At 43.0% G+C, this 24,655-nt stretch overlaps 1 protein-coding gene and 1 long non-coding RNA gene across 4 annotated transcripts in view; one reads left to right on the top strand and one right to left on the bottom strand.

Moving 5' to 3' along the window:
* GRAMD2B (GRAM domain containing 2B) overlaps positions 1-24,655 on the top strand; it is a 94,348-nt gene that overhangs the window by 5,230 nt on the left and 64,463 nt on the right. The gene's annotated exons all lie outside the window — the stretch shown is intronic.
* Positions 17,118-24,591, bottom strand: LOC311596387. 2 transcript variants are annotated; one of them, XR_014778812.1, is made up of 4 exons: positions 24,427-24,591; positions 23,760-23,849; positions 22,584-22,765; positions 17,118-21,865 (listed from the first exon to the last, which is right to left on the bottom strand). It is a non-coding gene; the product is annotated as an uncharacterized lncRNA (long non-coding RNA). The 2 variants fall into 2 exon arrangements; XR_014778813.1 differs by lacking the exon at positions 17,118-21,865 and having other exon boundaries at positions 22,053-22,765.

The following is a 24,655-nucleotide window of genomic DNA, read 5'->3' as shown; positions in this document are numbered from 1 at the left end:
TACAAGAATGCTCTTGTTTGTTTGTTTTATGTTTCCTTTTAAGGTAGGGTTCTTCTTACATTTGGAATGTATCTTTGTTTCTTGGTGTTAATCATCAGCATTAGAATTTTTACTTATACCAAATTGTTGTATATTATTTATTGATTAACCTTCCCTCTTCCACCTAATACACAAAGTCATTATGTCATATATCATGTTACTAATTTTTATCACATTATAGAAATCTAGTAAGACAGGACTCCCTACATACTGGAAAGCATAGTTGTTCTAGTAAGTTTTAGGATTGACTTTTATTTTTAATTGAGATGACATTGAACCAACTGCTCAATTTAAGGAAATTTTGTATCTTTACAGCATAAACATCTGTATTTATAGACACAGTGTATCTCTCTCCATCTGCTTAGATCCTCTGTAATAACCTTTAACAAAATTTTAGAATGTTCTACACAGATCTTATAGTTCATTTATTATACTTATTCCTAGGTTTCTGTGTTGCTACTGTAAAGATATTTTATTGCAATTATTTCTTAACGTTGTATTGAAATTTGTTTAGGTTTCTGAATTGACTGAGGGGTTTTTTCCTCTGTGTGGGTGTATATGTGTGTGTGTGTGTGTGTGTGTGTGTGTGTGTGTGTGTGCAATTGTGTTTGCATATGTTTGGGCACATCTCTAAATCAATCTTTTATTAATTTTGATAATTTTTAAAAATTTTGATAATTTGTAAACTTTATGTTTCCTTTTGTCTGGTGGTGTTGATGTATGCTTTTAACCCCAGCACTTAGGAGGTAGAGGCAGGCAGATTTCTGTGTGTTCAAGACCAGCCTGGTCTACAGAACAAGTTCCATGGCTACACAGAGAAACCCTGTCTCAGAAAAAAAGTTTCTTTTTTAGTTAATAAAATCATTAGGAATTTTAATATGTTCAGTTTGTACAATGCATTTGGGGGTTCGGTATATTATATATGTGTATACATTCCCTTGAAACAGGTTCTCTCACTGAACCTGGAGTGAGGCTGGCATGCAGCAGAGCTCAGCAATCCTCCTGTCTCTACTCCACATAGTTCTGTGGTTACAGGCACGTGTGGCCATGCCTGGCTTTTTATATGAATACAGGGAACCAAAGTCAGGCCCTTAAGTGTTCTTACACACCGAGCCATCTCCCCTGCCTGATTTTACTCTTCTGACCTTTATTTTTTTAATATTTTTATTACACAAGAAACTCTATTAGAATGTTGCATATAGGCAGTAATTTCAGGACATTCTTGTTTCTGGTTTTAACGAGAATCCTTTAACAATCTCAGGAGCTATAAACATTTCCAAGCACCTCCTTAGCTTCCATCAAGATGATCCTCGTTTTAAAATCTTTGGCATGGAGCTGGGTGTGGTGGCGCTCACTTTTAATCCCAGTGCTCGGGAGGCAGAGGCAGGTGGATTGCTGTGAGTTCAAGCAAAGCGAGTCCAGGACAGCCAGGGCTACCCAGAGAAGAACCTGGTCTCAAACAAACAAACAAACAAAAAAAAAAAAAAAAATCTTCGGCATGGATCATATGTACAGTATTACTACATTCAAAAATCACCCTTTGCTAAAGTACGCAGGACACTAGACAACCTTACCAGAAGTACAAATTGCTCTAACTGTATTTGATCGGGGGAATGCTTTGGCAAATTAATAGTTAAATTGCTTCAACTTAATAATTAAATCCTAATTAATATTATTGTTAGGTTTCAAGCCTGGGACAAACGCCTGAGGTGCCTATTTAACATAGCAAAGTGGATGTGGCCTCCAGGTTCTCCCTGCATCCTCCCTACCCCACCCCCAGTCCCTACTGGGGACTGAGCCCTCCTGGGTGGCATACCCCACCCCCTACCCTGAACTCTCCAGCCCAGAGGGCCAGGCGGCTCTTCCCTATACAATACAACCATTTTGGTTACCCACCCTCTTTGTGCCTTTGGGCCTCCTGGCTGTTGCACGTGGTTCCCCTGATCTCTCCCCTCTCCCTTCCCCTCCCCTCTCCACACGGGGCACAGCTCAGTCCGGTCTTGTCCATTCTGGACTCCCCCGCCCTCCAGATGCCCCCGCCTCTGGCTATGCTCGCCCACATATCTACAACAAACTTTCTCCTCCACCAAACCTCGGAGCCATCATGCTCTTTTCCTTTTGATTCTTTTTTTTTTCATCCATCTATTAAAAGTTAATCTGGTTTAATTAATAATTATATGTTAATTTAATTAATTAACTTAGCCATTCAGCAAACAGAAAAAAATATCAAGAGCTGTTATTGGATCAAGTAGTTTTGGGAGAACCACGTGCCAACTGGCAATGACACCCAGGAGAAAGTTCTTCGTTGGCACTTAAGTGGAAGGCCCTCCTCAGGCTTTAGGGACAACACAGCAGGTTCATGACGGTGACCAAACAGGACAAGACCGAGGCAGAGATGTGTCCCTGAGCTCTGGTTTGGGGACTGTTCCACATTACTGACCAATGGCTTTGGAGTGCAGGGCAGCTCTGTAGTCACACTCACTCTCGGTGACCTGAGAGAGCTTCTACTCCTCCTCCACTCCAGCGGCAGCTACCAGCGGTGGACAAGCAAGAACTTGCCTTTCCCGCTGTAACTGCTTCCCTCTCTCAGAGCTTCCCTCTTGCTCAGGCAAATGCAAAGGACAGGCACGCCACAGCACCTGAATAGTGCCGCCCGAGCAAACTGTCACCATCCATTTTCACTCCTGCCCAGTGGAGGCACTGAGAACAAGAAGGAAATTTAGACCCTTCAGGGGAGCAGAGTTTTCAAAGTGTAAACATGGCTCCTCCCTCCTCCAGGAGCGCGAAGGACTTGGTAAGAAAAGGGAGACTGCGGTAAGGGCAGTCGTCATGTATTTCCTGAGGGTGTGGCGAGCATCTCTGTGAAGAAGGTCAGAGTGACAAGACTGCTGGAGAACTTCAGAAAGGAGGGTGAAGGGCAGGCAAACTCAACAGGCTGTGGGGAGAAGGAAGAGCCCCGGGCTGTAGGGGAACACAGAGTATGGCGGTTAGTACAAGGAGGTTAAATGCTGGTGACTAGGCCTCTTCCTTAGGAGAGTCAGAATCCTCAAAGCGGGGACGGCTACAGATACTCCGCAGCTATCACTGCCAGGAGAGAAATAGTCTCTCAGCCAATATCAACACGGTCCCCTACAGCCTCAGAGCACGGAACAAGTCAGTAACGGAGCTCCGTGCCATTACCCGGTTTCCAAATACGCAGCGCGTCCCGCTTTTTCTTGACTGCCACATAGACTCCTGGCCCTCATGCAAGATGCAACTTCTGATGATGAAAGGCCTTATACAAGCTCTAGGAGGCTTTCCTGGGGTCCCCAACTCCCATACCTCACCAGAAACTCCAGGGGCCCTGGGAGGTGAGTGGGGTGGAAGGTTAAGCTGTGTTGGCTTGGTAAAAAGCAAGCAAGCAACAGCCAGACAGACAGCCACACCCCCAGCGCAATACATGCTGCTTTGATGTTCTGATCTAGGGGATGCTGTTTGGAGATTCATTTGGCTGGGAGTTAGTGGGGTGTGTTTTTGTAATTCGCCTTTATCTCTGTGAGCACATTAGACCGTGCTGACCATCTGGGGTTGAAATGCTATTCAGGAATATTTCCACTACTCCCAATTTACTCTGCTTCCTGGACTAGGGACTCAGGGCCAGTGATAACATGATAACATGAGTGTTCCCTACAGGTGCCATACGTCAGAGCCATGTGGGTAGGGGAAGATGCCCCGAGCCAGAAGCTAGCTTGGGAAAGGCCATCATTAGACGTGTAAGTTCCAACTGATAGACACGAATCTTATTATCGCCTAATCACCTCTGGGTGACTATATAAACAACACTCAGATGACATAACTAAATAACCAATCTCAGGCTTGTTTTCATTCTTTACGGTTTGCACACAATAGTTTGTCAAAATTCCTATGTTGGGGGGGGCGGGGGAATTAATCTCAAATAATACAAAGATGCCACGATCTCTGTGTGTAGCACAGACCTGCATTTATAGTAACAGGTTTGAATTTGAAAAAATTACTATTGGCCAAAATTGTAAAAATATGTCATAGATTCTGTCTGGTAATTAATTAATCCTTGTGCTGAATGAGGACTACTTTTCTAGATTTGGAGATGTTACAGAATATGTTGCCTTTTTCAAATTGATAATTTGGTTGTTTTCCTCATTCTAATAACAAATAGTATATAAATAAATAATATACTTTACCTTTGTACCTGATTTTTAGTCATATGTTTCTTACAGAAAAACTTAAAATTGCATAACCCCCAGACCATTGAAGGCTACATCTGGTTATAACTGACTGTATTTGCCAGGCTAATGTGCGCTTTTGGTGTGGGTAGAGTCTGACACTGGCCACACACTGTACAGTGCTGAGTTAAGGAACAGATGTGGTATGGCCAGATCAGCCCCCATAAGGAGTTCATGCTGGCCTGGAAGTGATCTTGTTATCAGTCTTTCTTTCTTTCTTTCTTTCTTTCTTTCTTTTTTGGGGGGGGGCTGGAAAAAAAAAGATGTATAAGAAACCGAACTTTATAAAAAGGGTATGAGAATTTTTTCACTCTATTAAAATTTGCAGATCACCAAAAACTGTTTTTTCAAAGAAAAGCATGACTCAACCATCTATGCTGTAATTTTTAAACCTTCTTTAAAGTTTAAGCCCACACCGATGGATTCAACTTAATGTCTTTACTTTCACTAGAGCTTGTCAACAAGATTAAAAAAAAAAAAAAAAAACACCAATCAGATGTGCCAGGGAAACAGAGGCAAAATGGGCCATGGAGTTAGTCAGCAAGCCAGTCTCTCTAAATTGGCTAGCCCCACGTCCCAGTGAGGGCTGTGACATTGGAATGTGACATAGGAAAGTGACCTCTGGCCCCCATGTGCACAGACGTGAAATGCGCACATACCGACAACGCTCACCCGTATGTCTTTAACACCATAGTGAAGTGGAAGAAACATAAAGCGTTGCATAATCAGGGACCATCTACTTATAGAAGAAGTGACAGGCGCTCTGGGTGCTCTGGGAAGTGGTGGGATAGGAAGTGATGGGTAGTGTTCTCACCAGCCACGGGAAGCTGCCTCGCGTGACTTGTGTGAGGGGCACTGCTCAATGTACAACTGCTTTTGTAACTTATGAACTATTTGTGTGTGTGTGTGTGTGTGTGTGTGTGTGTGTGTGTGTGTCATCTTCTTCAACCATTAAGTGGGGATGATCAAGGTTGCGGAGAATTCACTTTTTGGGTTTGTTGTTGCTGTTGTGGTTTTTGTTGCTGTTGTTTTGAGACGGGGTCACACTATGTAACCCTGGCTGGAACTCACAGTGCAGCCCAGACTGTCCTTGAATTCACCGAGACCCATCTGCCTCTGTCTCACGAGTGCTGGGGTTTAAGGTGTGCACTACGACATTTGTCTTTTGTCGGTGGAGAGTCCCTGGAATAGGCACAATAGTAAACATGAAATATGACATATAGTGTGTGTGTGTGTGTGGGTGTGTGTGTGTGTGTGTGTGAGACAACTATTCTAATGCTGACTGTTGTGCTTATAAAGAAGTGAGGGATTGGGAATTCACACAGAAACAAAGGGATACTTTCCCCTAGAGTTCCGGGTTGCAATGAGGGAGGCTAAGATACACACTTTCCTCTCTAGCACACACCTGTACATAAAAGAAAGTCTGTCAAAAGCACATCTTCCTTGAATAACTAAGCTTCCAGGACCTCCAGTCTCTGTGGCCAACACAGTCACCAACCAGAAGTCATGTGTCCACTTTGAAAATCACACTATTAACATAAACCTCCAAATTTATACTACAGCTTGTCTTCTGTTCCCCCATTTTTCCTGTTCCCTCAAGTCTCTTGTTCCCCAATGTCTCCTGTACCCTCCATGTATTCTGCCCGCCCATGTCCCTTGTGTCCCCATGTTTCTTGTCCCCCTATGACTCCTGTTCATCCTACAACTCCTGTTCCATGTCCCCCATGTCTTCTGTCCCCCAATGTCTCCTGTTCCCCCCCCATAGCTCCTGTTCCCCACATCACCTGCTTACCCGCAAGTTTCCTTTATTATAAAATTTTATTTTAGAGTAAATCATTTTTAAAAAAGACAGTTTCTCCTTCCTACCTCACAACTTGCTTAAAGCCAAAACAAAGCTATTAAAATGTGACTCACAGGATTCCTTCCCACTGCTTGTGAGTTCTTTTGTGGTGGTTTGAACCCAGAGCCTTGCGGAGCACTCAAGCCTTTTCCTGCTGAGCTAAATCACCAGCCCCCAAGTCCAGCATGTACTATCATGGCTGATACTGTGGTTGGTTTTGTCTTATTAGTGCCGAGGATGAATCCAGGGCCTATCCCATGCCAGACAAGGGCCCTTTACATCCCTTTCTTTAAGAAGTGCTAACGCTTCCAGAAATCTAAAAGCTACTCTGCTGGTGATTCTCATCTGAACTGGCAGGTAGCCCTCCACAGCCATTAAAAGCACAGACTCCTTGGCAGGACCTCTGGGTCCCAGTCTCATCCAAGTGACTCTCTGCTCTGGTTTGCTTTGGGACCAAAGGGGCTATACAAAACACTAATGAATTACCCTTTTCATGATATGCTTAGAGAGCTACCTAGCCTACATGAGTAGCACTTTTTAAAACTCCTTTGGCAGGGCTGGAGAGATGGCTCAGAGGTTAAGAGCACTGCCTGTTCTTCTAGAGGTCTGAAGTTTAATTCCCAGTGACCACATGGTGGCTCCCAACTCCCTATAATGATATATGGTGCCTTTTTCTGGCGTGCACGTGTACAAACAGAAAACTGTATTTTTAATAAATAAATAAAAAATTTTATGATTAAAAAAAACTCCTTTGGCTAATTTTCACTCTTAAGAAACAATTTAAAAAATAAATAAAAAATGAGCCAGGCGTGATGGCGCATGTCTTTAATCCCAGCACTCGGGAGGCAGAGGCAGGTGGTTCTCTGTGAGTTCAAGGCTGGCCTGGTCTACAAAGTGAGTCCAGGACAGCCAGGCTACACAGAGAAACTCTGTCTCAAAAAACATAATAAATAAATAAATAAAGTGAAGAAACTATTCCTTGAGATACTCTTGCTATTGCTTTATTTATTTTAACTTTTTTAATTGCCCCAAGAGAACTTTATTACTCAAGCTTCCCAGAACTTTTAGGATGCTCAGCCCTATATGTGCCCATCGTCCCATCCCAAAGAACTAGACCACTGGGTACCAGGATAGACTTTGCAGATGTTTTCTAAGCAGTTGCCTGGAATCTCAGGATCAGAAGGAATTGCTGGTGCCTTCCAAGGCACGGACCCTCATTGCCAGTGGCAGAGTGGCATGCATGGATCTTAGATGTAAGTCTGCACTTATCATGTGCGCTGTCCTCCTTCCCTTGGCATGTCAATGGCTCCACACAAGGATGAGTGCCCAAGAATACTCAGCCTTATCCACTGCGCTGGATACTCTTGCTTTTAAAAATAAAAAGGAGGAAGAGATGTCAGAACACAGACAAAAGAACAATGCATGGTGAACAAGGCCTCAGGAACTGTGAGAGATGCTCTAGGGAAAAAGGCAGGGGACCTTTTACCTCAGGTGCGTTTTGTTCCCTGGGTGATTCTTGGATGTGACTTTGTGCTTCCTGTGACAAACATTTGCGTTCAATTTATAAGACGTGTTTGTTGTTATTGGATGTCAGAACATAACTATAGCAACGGTGAAAGGACATGCTGAGTGTTGTCCCCAGTGTACCCTGACTCTAGACATGGCCTTCTGCCTTGCTTTCATGCTTCCCCAGATAGACTCTATAGTGTGTGCCAGGAAATTGTGTTTCCATCTGTCTGTCCTGAGAAAGTTCTTGGAAAGGGCTGCTCTGTTTAGTATGTGCTTACCGGCGTTTATGTACTTACATGTGTTTCTGAACTAAGACAACCTTCCTCGGATCATTGCTTCTCTCTTTCATCCATGTGTAAGTGCACACTGAAACTGAAGTGAAGTTATCACAGCCTTAGACTGAGGTCCGCCCCATTCACTCAGGTCCTCCGGTCCCCAGGCTCACAGACAGATCTGCACAGGTTGACAACATGTTGTCAGTTCACATGTTGCTTCATCAGCCCGGGCCATGACTGAACAGTTTTTTCTCCTTCTCTTTCCGCTTCTCCGTCCTCTGAGATATTGCTGCCTGTTGTGACTCATCTTTGTAAAAAACCCACGCACACCCAACTGTTTCATTTTTCTTCTCTTAATGGATTCCGTAGACGAATTCAGGGATTAAAAGTTAAGATAAGAAAAACTGAAAAAGAAACCTCTGCAGCTTCACTCATGACTGTCTTACGGCAGAAAGCGGTTGTCATCGCTTTCCCAAAAGATGTGTAAATATCTTCAGCACTGAGAAATATAATTTTATTATATTTCCCATCTTCAGTTGATAACTCTTTGGCATTGAGAAATATACTTGTGTGCTAATTATCAATTAAGAGTTTTGCTGTTATGCCAGGCATGGTGGCACATGCCTTTAATCCCAGCACTCGGGAGGCAGAGGCAGGCAGATAGCTGTGAGTTTGAGGCCAGCCTGGTCTACAAAGTGAGTCTAGGACAGCTAAGGCTACACAGAAAAATCCTGTCTCGAAAAACCAAAAAATAAAATAAAATAAACAATTTGGCTGTTTCGTCTCTAGGGTTGTGAGCCCAGCCTCTAGTGTCTGAACCATCGCTCCAGCCCAAGAGTTTTGCCTTTTAATACATGATCTTATCCAAAAGGCCAAGACCTGGCAGGAGTTTTTCTCTTTCTTTCTTTCTTTTCTTTTGTGGGGAAAGGAGCATGCTCTGTGGGTGGCATGCATGTGGTGCTCAGGGGATGACTTATGGGGATCAGTTCTCTCCTTTCACCATGTGGGTCCTAGGAATAAAATTCAGGTCACCCAGATTTATTATAACATAAAATTTTATATTGGATTGTTTCAATAAAAATTTCAGAAAAGTTTCTGGGTGGTGGTAGCAGTGCACCCCTTTAATCCCAGCACTTGGGAGACAGAGGCAGGTGGATCGCTGAGTTTGAGGCCAGCCTGGACTACAAAGTTTCAGGACAGCCAGGGCTACACAAAGAAACCCTGTCTCCAAAAAGAAAAAAAATACAGAAAGGTCTTCTAAATATGTATAACATATATTGATAATACATTTATATTATATCTTAATTTATTAACATATTATCAGTATAAGTTAATATGTGTTAATTATTAAAATATATCGATATATATTGATAAGCACACACCTCCCCTGAATGGTGCCTCCTCCGCTACTAGAGCACCTGTCTCTAGGGGTAGGCTGAGTTAAGATCATTTGACTTTGAACTTTCACCATATCTGGGTTTGTAATAACAAAACAAAGCCTGGGTGTTGGCTCAGCAGCTAAGATCACTGGCTAATCTTCCAGTCATTCCAGATTCAGTTCCCATAATCCACATGGTGGCTCACAACCATCTATAACTCCATTCCCAGGGGACCCCATGTCCTCTCCTACCCTCTATAGGACTTGCATGCATGTGGTACACAGACATACAACAAAACACCCATGCCCACAAAATATAATAATAATAATAATAATAATAATAATAATAATAATAATAATAATAATAATAATAACAACAACAGCAACAATAACAGATGGGCCCTTGCCTGCTTCACCCAGATGAACGTTCTGAGGTAATGCTGCAAAGCGTGGCAAACATTTAGCTGCATATCAAGTGACCTTTCTTACAGTCCCATATCTAATTGATAAAGAGGGAGTTTTGCCTATTATTTTGCACGTAATTACAGAGGTAGCCACTAAATTAATAAGAGCAAGACCACATCATGATAAAACAGTCATTTGTGCCAATATGACAGTTTATCCTTAATCTGTGACTCCTGAGACCTCAAAGAGCTGTTTATCACTGAGATCAAAAGAAATGAAACCACAATTGCTATGTGCCCATCAAGTCTGCTGGTAGCTAACCATGGAGCTTCAGCAGCCAATCAGAATGCACTGACAGGCCAAGTAACAACCTGCCTGCTAGGTCTCTTAATAAAAGTGACAGTGACTAAACATTTCTAAGCAGTCTCCTGTGTGCCAATGTCTTCCTCTCAACCTTCTCCCAAGAGCTAATCCAAACATCACAAGAACTTTATGAAATGGAAACTACTGTCACTCCACGTTCCAGACGGAAAGCTGGGGAGTGCGTGTGGAAAGACTAAGAGAAGAGTTAGGCTCTAAATCACCTTTAATTCTCTCTCTCTCATGGAGTAGCAGGACTGGGCTAAATTAAAGTAAGGGGTAATTAAAGTCTGGTATGCGGAATCAAAAGCAGTAGTGAAACAATAATAAATCAAACGCAATACACCACCATCAAAAAAGTGAGAGATGATACACAGAAGGGAAGAAAATATTTACAAAGCATGTGTCTGATAATGGTCTGGTATTAAGAATTTTTACTACTCAACAGTGAAAAGATAGCACACTTAACACTGAGCAAAACGAGCTGAGTGTGGTGGCGCACACCTTTGATCCCAGAACCTGGGAGGCAGAGGCAGGCAGATCTCTGAGTTCGAGGCCAGCCTGGTCTAGAGAGCGAGTTCCAGGACTTCCGGGACTACACAGAGAAACCTTGTCGACAGAGCAGGGTGAGATGGGGACCTGAAGAGCCAGAAGGACGGCTGAGCAGTTAAGAGAGGCATGCTACTTTTCCGGAAGGTCTGAGTTCTGTTCCCAGCATCCGTGCTGGGTGACCAACAACTGCCTATAACTCCAGTACCTGGGAATTTGATGCCCTCTTCTGGTCTCCTCAGGCACCTACGTACATGTGCCAGACACACTCACACACACAAATAAAACAATAAAAAAAATTTTTAAGTGAGCAAAGGATTTGAACAGATTTTTCACCAAACAAAACTTAAAGTAGACAATAAAGTAGAATATTGTACTAAAAATCATTTGTCATTAAGAAATAAAAACTAAAACCACGATGGTATCATTTCACGCTCATTAACATGGCTACAAATGAAAAAACAGACTCTAACAAGTGGGATTGGGTGTGGAGAGGAATTTGGAGTCTTCCTACCTTGTTGTCGAGAATGTAAAACCATACAAACTCTTTGAAAGAAACAGGTTGGCAAATTCCTCAAAAAGTAGAACATAGACTTCTGATGTCACCCAGCAAACTTACATGTGTCCACAGGAAAGACTGTATATGGTTATTTGTCATATATTATCCCCTCAGCAAAGCTGGAAGGAGACTTGTGCTAGTGACAAAGCCACCCCGGGCACATAAATATTCGCCACAGTATTGCTTATAATGGCCAGATATCTATCATATAACAATCTGCTAAGGGGTAAATAAGATTTAGAACATCAATGTTATTGAAATATTATTTGGTCATAATAAAGACTGAAATGCTGTTGAATGCTACAACATAAAAGATAAGGCTAGTTACAAAAGGATACATGATTCCCCTTAAATAAAATGTCTAAAATAGGCAGATCTGTAGAGACAGAAATCAGACAGTAGGCCTAGGGGCTGGAGGAAGAAACAATGGATAAAGAGTGTTGGTTTCTGGGATTTTGAGGGGTTTGCTTTTTAACAGAGTCAGGGGACATACTCTGGAGTTGGATAGTGGTGATATTTGCATAGTTCTGTTTAGTGATACAATAGCCATTGAAATGTACACTCTACTTTTTAATATTTATTCTAAGTTTTATTCATGTTTAATCTCTCTGTGTGCATGTGAGGGTCTGGCACTTGTGTGTGGGTGCCCTTGCGGGTCAGAAGAGGATATTGGATTTCCTGATGTTAGAGTTGAGGGAAGTTGTTAGCCACTTGGCATGGGTGCTAGGAAACAAACTTGGGTCTTCTAGAAGAACAGCAAGTGTTCTTAACCACTGAACCACCCAGACACAAAATGCACACTTGAAAGGGGTGAACTTTGTAGCAGATGAATTATATCTCATGAAGTCAAAAGAGCCTTAAAAGCATCTCTTTTCCTGAAAGTACATTTGCCACAAATACAAAATACATAATTTTCCATGACTAATACACTCTCTCATTTTCAAAATGATTGACACTTTCTACCTTAAACTAAATCTTTTAATTATAAAAAAAAATGACACTTAATATTTCAAGAACATAGCCAAGTGTGATGGCACAGGTCTTTAATCCCAGCACTTGAGAGGGAAGCAGAGGCAGGCAGATCTCTGTAAGTTCAAATCCAGCCTGATCTATATAGTGAGTTCTAGGACAGCCAAGATTACACAGAAAAACCCCATCTCATTAAAAAAAAAAAAAAAAATCAAACCTCGCCCTCCCCCAACAACTTGGAGAGAAGTAGCTGACCCCTGGCCCTCTGGCAAATCTTCATCTCTTATTGGTGCAATGAGATGTCCCTCGCAGGGATGCCTAATTATCAGAAGCACTCAGTTAATTCCACTCTCACTGGCTCTTTTCTTTTTTCTTTAACTGTGTAAAATTTCAGTCCCTAACTATCCACAGCTAGTAAACCAGATCACAGCTGCACATCATTAAAAGACCTTCTGGGGTCAGATAGACAGTGAACTAAAGAATCTTTGATGTAATTTCCTTGCTAAAACTAAAGGTTCAAATCAGCATATAGCATGGTGTGTGTCACATATCTTACTCGCTTTTCTTGAGCCCTTTGATTCTGCCTCTCAACTAACCTTTGCCTGCATAACCAACTAGGAGTCAAGAAGTAAAGATCCATGCTGTTAATAGACCAGGACTTCTGCGACCTGGGACGTTTTCAGCACTCTCCTTGTGATGCATGTCTTGATAGACAGACTACTACCCACCAGCTGATCTGGAATAACGTTAATTCTTAGCTAATTTATTTGTCTACAGTAAAACAAACAAACAAACAAACAAAACACTTAAATTTAAGCCGAAGACAGCAGCGCATGCCTGTAATCCCAGCACTCGAGGAGGCCGAGGCAGGTGGATCTCTATGAGTTCAAGGCCAACCTGGTCCTCAAAGAGAGTCCAGGACAGCCAAGGCTGCAGAGAGAAACACTGTCTCGAAAAAACAAGCAAACAAACAAAAACAATGAAACAAAGCAAAAAAAAAAATTTTAATTCTGATTTTAATTAACCCATTTTAATAATTATAATAAGATATAAGATAATAAGTTGATAAGATGTCAGGCAACAGATATGATATTAGATGAGGAGTTTATTAAGTGAGCATGGGGAGAGAAAGGAAAGGGGGAAAGGGGGGGGTACCCCAGAGAGAGACAGAGAGAGAGGAAGAGAGAATTAAGAGAGAGGTAAGAGAGGGAAAGAGGGTAAGAGGTAAGAGAGGGAGGAGCTGTCTGCTTATACACTGGGCAGGGCCACGCCACCATGGCAGGTAGACCATGACATCACAGGCAGGCAGACTGAAGCAGAATCCTAACACCTGTGACCTTAACACACAGAGAAATGATGCCCAGATTCCATCTGCAATGTTTCTTTCAGAGCAGAAGCTATTGCAGAGCACCCAGCCCTGTGGATGGAAGAGAAAAGCCCATCTTCTCAGATGAGTGGATTGTAATCATTACTCTATCCTCAGGGAAACTTCAATTGTTTTTTGCAATTGGTTCACAGAAAAATCCTGTCATCTCCACTTCCCGCTGCTTAGATTGTGTCGAAGCAGAGAGAAGTGCTGTTGCTCTACCCCGCCCGCCCTTGGTGCAGCCAGGGTACTTTCATTCTGTGCTCCATTAATAGAGTCACATTCCAACACAGAGTGCAGGGCTTGGAGTAAAGCCCAGCTCTCCTGACTTCCAGGCTAGGGCCAGTTCTAAAAGGCTATGCAGATGTGGGGGAGGGGTGTCTTCTGTGTGACCCGAGACAGGAGAAGGGGGATGAACGGCCAACCCCTTCTCTCTCCCACTCTTTGACGCCATGACAGTACTTTTGTCCCAAGTGTCTAGCTAGCTATGGAACAAACCAGTGTATGTAGACATGCCTGATAAATATGTCTGTGGATATGGTCTCGCACAAAATTATAAATTCACTTAAAGCAAGCATGCTACTTGTTTGTTTACACAGCTCTATCACCCAGAATAAGGCCTGACCCATAAAATAAATCCTGCCCCCTCCCCTCAAAAAAAAAAACACTTTTGGAAGGAAGGATAAAGAAAGGGAAGGATGGACACAATTTACCTAAAAAAAAAGGGAGGGGGTCTATTTTTAAGACTGATCCGAAATGCAAAGTAAGTCTATGGCTACCAAGAGAACAAAAGTTTCCTATTTTCTCATCTGCTCTTCCACCACCCTTCCTGCGCGGCTCTTCCGGGCTACCTTAATTCTTGTGAATAAGTGTTTCTGGATGGAGAGTAATGAATAGACGAAAGAACTGCAAGATGAGAAAGCACTAACAGAATTTGTCAAAGGGGAAGGTGAAGGTATAAGCCAGGAAGGAATAAGGGCCGAACAAGCAATAAAAAGTGCACAACAGAAACAACAAAGTGTGTGACAGGCAGACACGACGCTAACGGTAATTAAGCATCCGCCGCTTCACGACAGTACGACAAGGGCAACGGTGGACTACACTGTCAAGCCCCTTATGGGAGAGAGATCAGAAGCTGCCAGAAGACGGTGGAAGAGAGAGAAAGCCCCGTCCAATGACTGATGGCACCACCCCAAAACAAGGAAAAGAAGAGGCTGTGTGCGTGTTTCTAGAGTCCGCAACTCCGCCTCGTGCCTGGATGTGATGAGCAGTGTTAGACCATCTGGGAGGCTCGGGCGTCTCCAGTTCTGCTTAGGGTCACTTGCACTCAACTAGCGGAGAAGCGACGCACAGCATGAGCCGATGATTTTCTTTTTTAGTTGTGAGAAGAAATTCTCTATTATGTATTTCTTTTTCATTCACTCCTTTCCTCGCTGTGAAGCAGGGAAGAAAAAACACCGGTGTTAAAGTATCTTAGGTCAGTGAGAATTCTACGGAGTGTGGTTGGGCATCGGTGGTTATAAACAACTAGTCAGTGAATGATTCACTGGGCAACATCTAACAAGAAGCAGCCACTTGGATACAGTGGTGAGTACAACTGATAGGGTCCTTGTTTTGGCGGTGGGGGTGGGGGGTGGGGGGTGGGTGTTCCATTCTTGAGGGAGAGAACTGGTGGGAAAACAAAAGTAGACAGAAAACCCATTACCAATATAAGACGTCGGCTGTCTTCCTCCCTACAGCAGGCACAGGAGAGAGCCGCAGCTTTTTTGTTCTTCCTGGTATGTGCCAAGCTCAGCAACCAGTCTCCCGGACTTTGCCTGTCTCTTCGCCCCTGGTGGCTAGCTTTGCATCAAGATATCCACCGGCTTCCAATCCTTCTTGTCCTTCAAAAATCACCTCTTGACAGGGCTTCCCTGATCATCCTATGTAAACAAGTCTCCCTCCCCCTCCCCTCTTTTCTGTTTCATTGTCTCTGTTATCTTTTCAGGATTGAGAAATGGTACCACTCAGATACCTCAGCATCCTCTGCAGACTGTTTCTAAAATCAAAAGCCAGAGGAGGGTCAAATCCTTTATAAAAACTGGTATAAAATCTGCATTTAATCTCTAGTCATTTACAAGCCCTAAAACCATGGAAAAGCTGTCTAAATAGTTGTCATTCAAGAAGGGCAAGACTCCGTACCTGTAGGCTCATTTACATCTTAACCTGTAATTAGTTACATATAAGGATACAGAATATGTCAACACAGAGGGCTGGTTGCACTTTTCAAATTCTGGTTTCTATATCCAGAGTGTAGGATTCATAACAAGCTGGGTTTTTAATCCTTTTATTCACTATTGTACCTCGGATGTTTCAAGCAGTGCTGTTAGAAATGCCTGTTAACCGAACAGGCTCGGTAAGAAAGTTCAGAGGGCTGCCCTGTGGCGGCTGGTCTCTCTAATGCTGTTCCCTAGTGCCCTGGCTACCGGAATTCGCATCTTGGAGCTAGGTTGGTCTATGGCAGGCAGAACTCTGTATACAAAATAAATAAATAAATAAATAAATAAATAAATATTTTTTAAAAAAGAAAGGAAAGAACTGTAGATTCAACCTTGATTTGCAGGACATATGGTCCCAACAAGTTAAGAAAAAACAAAAACAAAAGCAAAACACAAACATACCAAGATCTCAATGTTATGTATAAGGAAGCCATAGCCAGCCCACTCAGTGGAGTATCACACAGGGAGGCTGGCAAGTCCTACTGGTCCTCAGTCCTACTGCCTAGCCCACCTAAAGAGCCACGTCTTCCAATGAAAATACATCTAGCATGTCCAGTTCAGCTGAGTTTTTCAATGGTCTTACCCCTGGGCTCTGTGTCACTGTGCCCAAATGAGTGACAAGCTGCCGCTCCCCAAGACCAGCTCCGGGAACAATGAAGAGGAGAGAAGAGACGAGGAACCTCGGGAGGGAGACTTGAGCAGGCAGTGAACAGCTGGTTAAGGGAAACTAGCCATTGGTTGAGCAACTAGAGGAACTAGTTGTTGAGGAGAGGTTGAGGAATGGGAGGAAAAAGAAATGCTTGGGCCGGGCGTGGTGGCGCACACCTTTAATCCCAGCACTCGGGAGGCAGAGGCAGGCGGATCGCTGTGAGTTCGAGGCCAGCCTGGTCTACAAAGTGAGTCCAGGACACAGCCAAGGCTACACAGAGGAACCCTGTCTCGAAAAACCAAAAAAAAAAAAAAGAAAGAAAAGAAAAAAGAAATGCTTGGAGAGTCAGGCATATGTGGTACAAACTAAAGGTCTTTTTTTTTTTATTAATTTATTCTTGTTACAGCTCAATGGATATCCCTTCCCTTGTATCCTCCCATTCTTCCCTCCCTCTCATTTTCCCCTTACTCCTCTCCCCTATGACTGTTCCTGAGGGGGATTTCCTCCCCCTGTATATGCTCATAGGGTATCTATCGAGTCTCTTCTTGGTAGCCTGCTATCCTTCCTCTGAGTGCCACCAGGTCTCCCCATTCAGGGGACATGGTCAAATATGAGGCACCAGAGTACGTGAGAAAGTCAGACCCCACTCTCCATTCAACTGTGGAGAATGTCCTGTCCATTGGCTAGATCTAGGTAGGGTTTGAAGTTTATGGCCTGTATTGTCCTTGGCTGGTGCCTTAGTTTGAGCGGAACCCCTGGGCCCAAATCTGCCTATCATAATTTTCTTCTTGTAGGTTTCTAGGATCCTCTGGATCCTTCAACTTTGCCATTCTCCCATGCTCAAACTAAAGGTCTTAAAGCCCAGGAGAACGTTTCTTCTGGCTCTCTATCTGTCTCCATCTCTGTCAGTTTGCTGTCTGTCTGACTCCTTGCTCCTTACTCGCTTACTCACTTACTAGCTTCCTGTCTTTCTTTCTATCTATCTATTATCTATCATCTATGTAAATATCTAATTATCTATCTATCTATTGCTTGTTACTCATCTTTCTGTCTCCTTGCTTGCTTATTCTTCATCTATTTCTTTCTGCTGTTCCCCATCTCTCTCCAGCTTACTCTCTCACGTGTTACTTGCTTGCCCCTGCCTTCTAACTAACTAACTTCTTGTTTGTTTGCTGTCTGTTTGTACAACTAACTAAGTAACTAACTCCATGGGCCAACCCCAGTATTTTATTGAAATGAAGTTCAATTTTTCTCATTACAGATTACATCATGATTTTTTTCTTTTACAATCAATAGAGCCTTTAAAAATCAACAGTGCAAGAAAACAATCTAACAAAGAAATACAGTTTTGTATAACCTACAATAAAGCATACAGCAAATATCAATTAATTTCCAAACAACAATCAACATAACCTGTTCGTTATCTTTTAAACAATACACAGGAAAGTTTAATCATAAATTTCTCCAGGCTAAAGCCAATGTGCTTACAAGATGGTCATAGCAACATAGCTTGAGCTAAATGTTCTCTAAAGAAAAAATTTGACTTACTTCCAGTCCCAGACCAACAGCTGTGCTATCCAAGCCTAGGCTAACTGCCAAGGGGTTCTCTATTGTAAAATATCTGTAAAGCATGATGTTCCAAGCTCACCCTCTATTTCTCTCAAAGTAGATTCTAAGGAAATATTTCTACAGGTAACAGTATCTAGCCAGGTACTGTTATGTCAAGGTCTTAACTTTCTTTCATGCAGTTTCTGCTTGGGTGCTCACAATCAGAGCAAAAAACTCTATCATTGTCTCAAGCCTTTGGCCAGATGCCTTCTTTCAACATTCTCTGTGGGAAAAAGCTTTTCCTGTATGAATTTCCTAAGGGCTGAGAAATAAAGAGAAAAATTTGTTTTAGGAGAAATAGCAGATTTCTAAGCAACATTACACCTGGACTATACGTAATATTTGGGAGCAGTGGTGATCAGCCAGAGATCTTTGGAACTTTGTCAAGCAAAGCCTCAACAGCTGTTCTGGGTGTCTAGTGATCATGCTGGACAGTCAGAGGTCTCTGGGACTTTGTCAAGCAAGGCCTCCTATGACTTATCCTCATGACTGCCACAACAAGCGTCTAGTTGAGCATAATAAAAGTATAGAACTATGAGAGCTAATAATAAATAATGTTCAAACCCCTATGGTGTCTGATAGTTATAAAACAACTGAAAACTTCAAACTACAGTCACCAAAAATAGCTCTAAATTCAAGCATCTCTTTCTCTACAAATATAGCTGTTTTTAATTTAAATTTTATCTTTTTGAGAATTTTGTACATGAGTATTATACTTACATCACTCCCACTCTTCCTTCTGCCCCTCCAGTTCCTGCTGTGTCCTCCCACTCCCTCTTAGGCCCATAACCTCCTCTTTAATGTTTATTGTTACACACACATGCATATATATGGACTATCTATGTGAATACATACATATGTGCCCAATTACGAACACACATGCACATACAACTTATTGAGGCCATCTCCTGTTGCTCATAGCCACACATGTTTAGGGCTGGTCACTTGGAATTGGATAACCCATAAGGGCACTTGTTCATGGAGAGGAAGACTGAGTCTCCCTTTCTTCAGAGCCAATGACTGTCTGCAGCTATTAATCTCTGCATGGGAAATTTCTTCCATCCGCATTGCCATGTTGTGGTAGTTTGAATAGGAACCACCCCCATAGGCTAGTAGATTTGAATGCTCAGTCACCAGGGAGTGGCACTATTAGGAGGTGTGGCCCTGTTGGAGTGGGTGTGGCTTTGTTGGAGGATGTGTGTCACTGGGGGTGGGCTTTGAGGTTTCAGATGCTCAGGCTTAGGCTGCCTGCCAATCTAGATGTAAAACTGAGCTCCTTCTCCAGCATTGTGTCTCCCTCCATGATAATGGACTAAGCCTCAGAACCTGTAACGAAGTCCCAATGAAATGTTTTCCCTTATAAGAGTTGCTATGGTCATGGCCTCTTCACAACAGAATTTAAAAAACACTAAGACACACATCAACTAGACCTGTCATGCAAGTCCTGTTTAGGCAATTATATTGTTGAGATTTGTGGGTGCAGCTTTCATGCCATGCATAGAAGACACCGTCACACAGGAGACATCCTGGTCCTCTGGTACCTTTGATCTTTCTGTTTCTTCTTCCACAGCATTCTCTGAGCCATGGATATAGGGCTGCACTCAAGGTAAATCAGTGTCGGTTTGGCAGCTTGTGGTCAGTCGTTCTCTGCATTTTGGCAAGTTGTTTCCCCACAACTATTGCATTCATAGCTGTAGGTCTCTACTGGGATTTTCCTTCAAGATACTCCAACATAATGTGTGTTCTTTGCCATCAATAAAATGTGCTTTGCATTATTCAGGCTTCTATAATCTTACATGAACCCCAGTGGAGGACAAGAAAGCTGAGTCTTCATCTTCTAGGGAGCACAGTTTTGTTGTTTTGGTCTTTTAAGAGTGATGGGGATTTGATTTTTACATTTTGTTTAGTGTATGGTGACAAAAGTCTCCCATTTCCCCACTAAAGGGGAAGACAAAGCACAAATATGTGAAACAGATCCAAGGAAAGAATCTAACTGAAACAGAAGCAACTACACTGATGTAGTATTGAGAAGTTGGCACTGGGGCTAGAGAGATGGCTCAGTGGTTAAGAGTACTATGTGTTCTTCTAAAGGACCAGGGTCCAACTCCCAGTAACACCAGTTCCAGGTGATCCAAAACTCTCACACAGACACCTATGTAGGCAAAATACCAATGTACATAAAATAAAAATAAAAATTGAAAAATAGAATTTAAAAAAAGAAGAAGTTGTCATTGGACAAGATGGAGTGCATGCCTGGTACTACTGGTAACTGGGTCAAAACCCTGAATATCTAAGTCATAGGCTCTTGGGGAAAGCCTAATGCTACTACTGTCCTAGATGGACATAGTAATACACTTCCCCCTACGTCCTTGTCTTTATACCCATAGATAAGTGCATCTCTCAATCCTCACCAGAGAAGCTTCTTTTTGCCGTAGATGGCAACTAATGCAGGGGCCCAAAGCTGGTCAACATACAGAGGATAAAAGTGTGGGATGCTCAGTTCTGAATAGGACATTTATATTACACTCCTTTTCCCCAGGGCTCAGGGATCACAGTGGAAGATGTGAGGGAAAGATTTTTAAGAGCCAGAAGTAGTGGGCAGTTACAGCAAACCAGTATTTGCTGGAACATGACGGGCCAGTTGCACACACGAATTCATGTGGCTGTGACTGCATGCACAAGACCTGCATGAGATCAGGCCAGAGAAAGTCCCAGCATGGACCACAGAGGGACCCGTGGAGTCCCACCTGTAGTTGAGGACTTACTGGCAATTGATGGTTGCTGGAGAGGGATCAGTTTTCTTTGGGGATACAGCCCCTGAGAGGCTGCCCTATGCCCATGCACACCAGCAGCGATAAGTAGACTCAGTGGGTTCAAAAAGAAAAAAGAAAAAAAAGAACACGTGAGGTTGGGAGAGAACCATGGAGAGAGATGGGGGAAGAGCTGGATTGGATGGAATGAGGATGAATTTGATCAAAACACATTTAGGAATGTATGGAAATATATATATGAAATATATATGTATGAAATACATATATATGTGTATATATATGAGATATATGCATTGAAAAATTAGAAAAAAAGTTAGCACTTAAGGTCAGAAGACTTAAGTTAGAGTACCAGGTTCTCTCTTCACTAGACCTAAAAGCCTGAACTCTACCAGAAGCCAGTGTGGAACTCATCTGGATAACCTCAGTAGCCTTCTTCCTCACTTTGCAAGCTGCGGTCAATAACATGTACCATTTAGAAAAGAGTGGGGTGGGTCCTAATTTATTGTTTATGTGGTATGCTACCTTCTCATTACTATAACAAAATAACTGAGACGATCAGCTTACAAAAAAAGGGAAGATTAATCTTGGTTCATAGTACTGGGGAATTTCAGTTCGCGACCAGTCGTACCATGATTTTGGAAGTTGCTGAGTGGCCGTGTAGTGTGGTGAGGGAGTAAGCCAGAGGAAACTGCTTACCTTGCCGTAGCTGGAAAGCAAAAGAGAGAAAGTAGAAAGAGCCAGGTGATGATGCTCTTGAAAATAGGCCCCCTGTGATCTAATGTCATCCAGTTAGGTCTCGCGTCTAAGGCTTTGCCACCTCTCCAGTCATGCCATGAGTCGGGCACTGTACTTTTTAACATAGGGGCTTGCGGGGGGGGGGGGGGGGAAGGGGGGGGGGACACTAATCTCAAGCATAGCATGTGGCATCATTTGTTTTCTTTTTGAGTAGTGCTGAAATGAGGGGCCGAGATGCATGTCAGTTGGTGTAGTCCTTGCCTGGCATGCAGAAGGTTCTGGGGTTCAGTCCTTAACACCACACCCAAGCCAGATGTGGCAACAGCTTAAGGCTAGCTGGGCTGTAGAGCCTGCCTTAAAAAAAAAAAAGTAATTAACTAGAGACTTTAAAAGTGTAAAGAGCACTGAAATGAAGAAGCTTTTGTATTGCCTCTTCTGCTGCCATGGAACCAGGTATGTGCTAGGAGTTTTGAACTATCCTCTGCCCTTTCCTCTTATCATAGGGAGTAAACGTGGTTTACGTGAGCAGAAAACTCAAGTAGTTAAATGTCCCAATATACAAGTAATATACTATTACCTGGGTTGGGAAATACTGGTTCAAAATCATTCCATTGATTTTATTTATTTATTTATTTATTTATTTATTTACGGCGGAAAGGGCTTTATTTGGCTTATACTTCCAGATCACTGTTGATCACTGAAGGAAGTCAGGACAGGAGCTCAAACAGGGCAGGAACCTGGAGGCGGGATCTGATACAGAGGCTATGGAGGGGTGCTGCTTACTGGATTGCTCCCAGTGACTTGCTCTGCCTGCTTTCTTTTAGAACTCAGGACCTCAACCCCGAGGGTCTTGCTATTTTAAAGGCTCCACAGCAGGTTGTTCCCGTGACCTAGATATACTCTTCTACTCTAAAGTTCACCAGACTTTCCTATTTAATATAATGCATTCAAAAGTGATTAACCTCGCCATTTCAATTCTTTTGTGTTTGTTTTTGTTTGTTTGTTTGTTTTTGTTTTTGTTTTGTTTTTGAAATAGGGTTTCTCTGTGTAACTTTGGCTGTCCTGGACTCACTTTGTAGACCAGGCTGGCCTCGAACTCATGAAGATCCGCCTGCCTCTGCCTCCCGAGTGCCGGGATTAAAGGCGTGCACCACCATCGTGCACCTTCCAATTCTTACAGCTTCTGTGAGAGTTAAGCTCTCCTGTGTTACCGCACAGCTTTCTTCTTCACTCTCTCAACATTTGCCATTCTCCCTTCAGATAAGTAATGGAAAACAAGAATGAGCTGATAAATGTTTACTGGGAACCTTGATCATAAAACACAAGGCATGGGTAAATTATTATAGTTCCTCCAGTTTTTCCTCTTGAAAAATCATAGGCATCTTCCAAAATGTATCATCAGACTGTGAGTGACCTCACTGGCGTATAAAGCCAGTGAATGCACAGTCATACTGACTAACAAATGCACACCCTGCCACGCACTGTGAATTAGGTAACCATTTGGTCATGCACCACCACCGCATTTCCACTCCAATTTCCAAACTCATGCTTTGAGCTCTGCCCTTGAGCTCACGGCAGATGCACAGTGGATCCGATCAGTGCTAAATGAAGGTCAACCTGCCACCAATATTCTAAACTATCTGAAGCTTCTGCCTTCAAAAAGATAAGTCTAAGTATTAAGAGATGAGGAAAGACGGGGCGCAGGTAGATGAACACAAGTTATAAAAGAAGATACAAAGCCGAGTGCTTTTCTAGTTCTGTCCTGAGTCTTTTGGTTTGGGTGGTGGATAAGTGCATAAAATATATTGGCTACTGAAAGTATAAAATCGAATGTGAGGCCAATTCTTTTTCTGGGGGGGTGGGGGTGACTTTCCGAACAACATTTCTCTGTGTAGCCCTGGCTGTCCTGGACTCGCTCTGTAGACCAGGCTGGCCTCAAACTCATAGAGATCTGCCTGCCTCTGCCTCACCAGTGCTGGGACTAAAAGCGTGTTCCACTACGCCCAGCCAGAATACCAATTCCAACTGTAAAGAAGTTCACTGAATAGTATAGAGTTTGGTTCTGGTTAATTTTTCTGTGTGACATTATTTGCCATTTTTATAATAAAGTTTATAAAATTTAAAAAAAAACAGCTAGAAGAAAAAACAAATTAGCCATCTGGTGATATAATTAAATGTTTAGCAAGTAGGCAGGACCTGGTGGTGCATGTCTTTAATCCTAGCACCAGGGTGGCAGAAGTAGACGAACCTCGAAGAGTGGAAGGCCAGCCTGGTCTACAGATCGAGTTCAGGACCCTCATCGAGTTCAAGACAGCCAGGGCTTCTTACACAAAGAAACCTTGGGAAAACAAAACAAAAACCCAAAACAAACAAAAAACAAGTAAAATAATGCAGGTTACTTACGCCTTCTGATACTTTATTCACATCCCACCTCTATAACCGCCCCTAGCTCTGCCTCACTTACGGAAGTCCTAATCTGGGATCCTAAAGAATGACTATTTTAGCGCCCTTTAACTCAGCTTTGAAGGTTACCCTGAAAATTCACCCTACTGTCACGCTCAAAACATCCTGACCCTGGCTTCGCAGACTTTTAAACACAGAGCACCATGTGACCCAGCAAAGGCATGGAAGCAGGGATTTGGACATACGCTTGGATATCAATTCATTGCTGCGTCATTCAGAATGGCAGAAGGTAGGGGTGCCCCCCCCCCAAACACCCATCCGTAGATAAATACAAACACAACATCTGCTATGGAAGATATATGCAGGGTAATGGAATATTATTCAGCCAAACCACACCCTGCCAAGATTGCTAAGAAAGTTTCCATGATTGTTCCACTGCCTCTCCCATCTCTCACCCACTGAAGAACTAGACCGGGGTAAATCAAGTGAATACTTATTCCTTTTGTCCCCACCTCACAAACCGAGGGGTCTCTATTGTTAGCACGGAGAGGCTGTACCAAGTGAGGCAACATCCTGTATGGATAATTTAGGCGACGAAGTGGGCCGGCCCGCAGAGTACTGGTGTAAGCCAGCACCACTCAGTGCTGTCCACTTCCTGCACCGTAGCTCGCTGCCCAGTCTACCACCACCACACCACCTCATTTACCCGCCTACTGCCCGCCCCCCGGCCCCCGCCCGCCC

Source organism: Acomys minous (genome assembly GCF_964271855.1).
Source record: "Acomys minous genome assembly, chromosome: 4".
Taxonomy (NCBI): Eukaryota; Metazoa; Chordata; class Mammalia; order Rodentia; family Muridae; genus Acomys; species Acomys minous.
The sequence above is the reverse complement of the archived record's forward strand: the minus strand, read 5'-3'. Positions and strand labels throughout refer to the sequence as shown.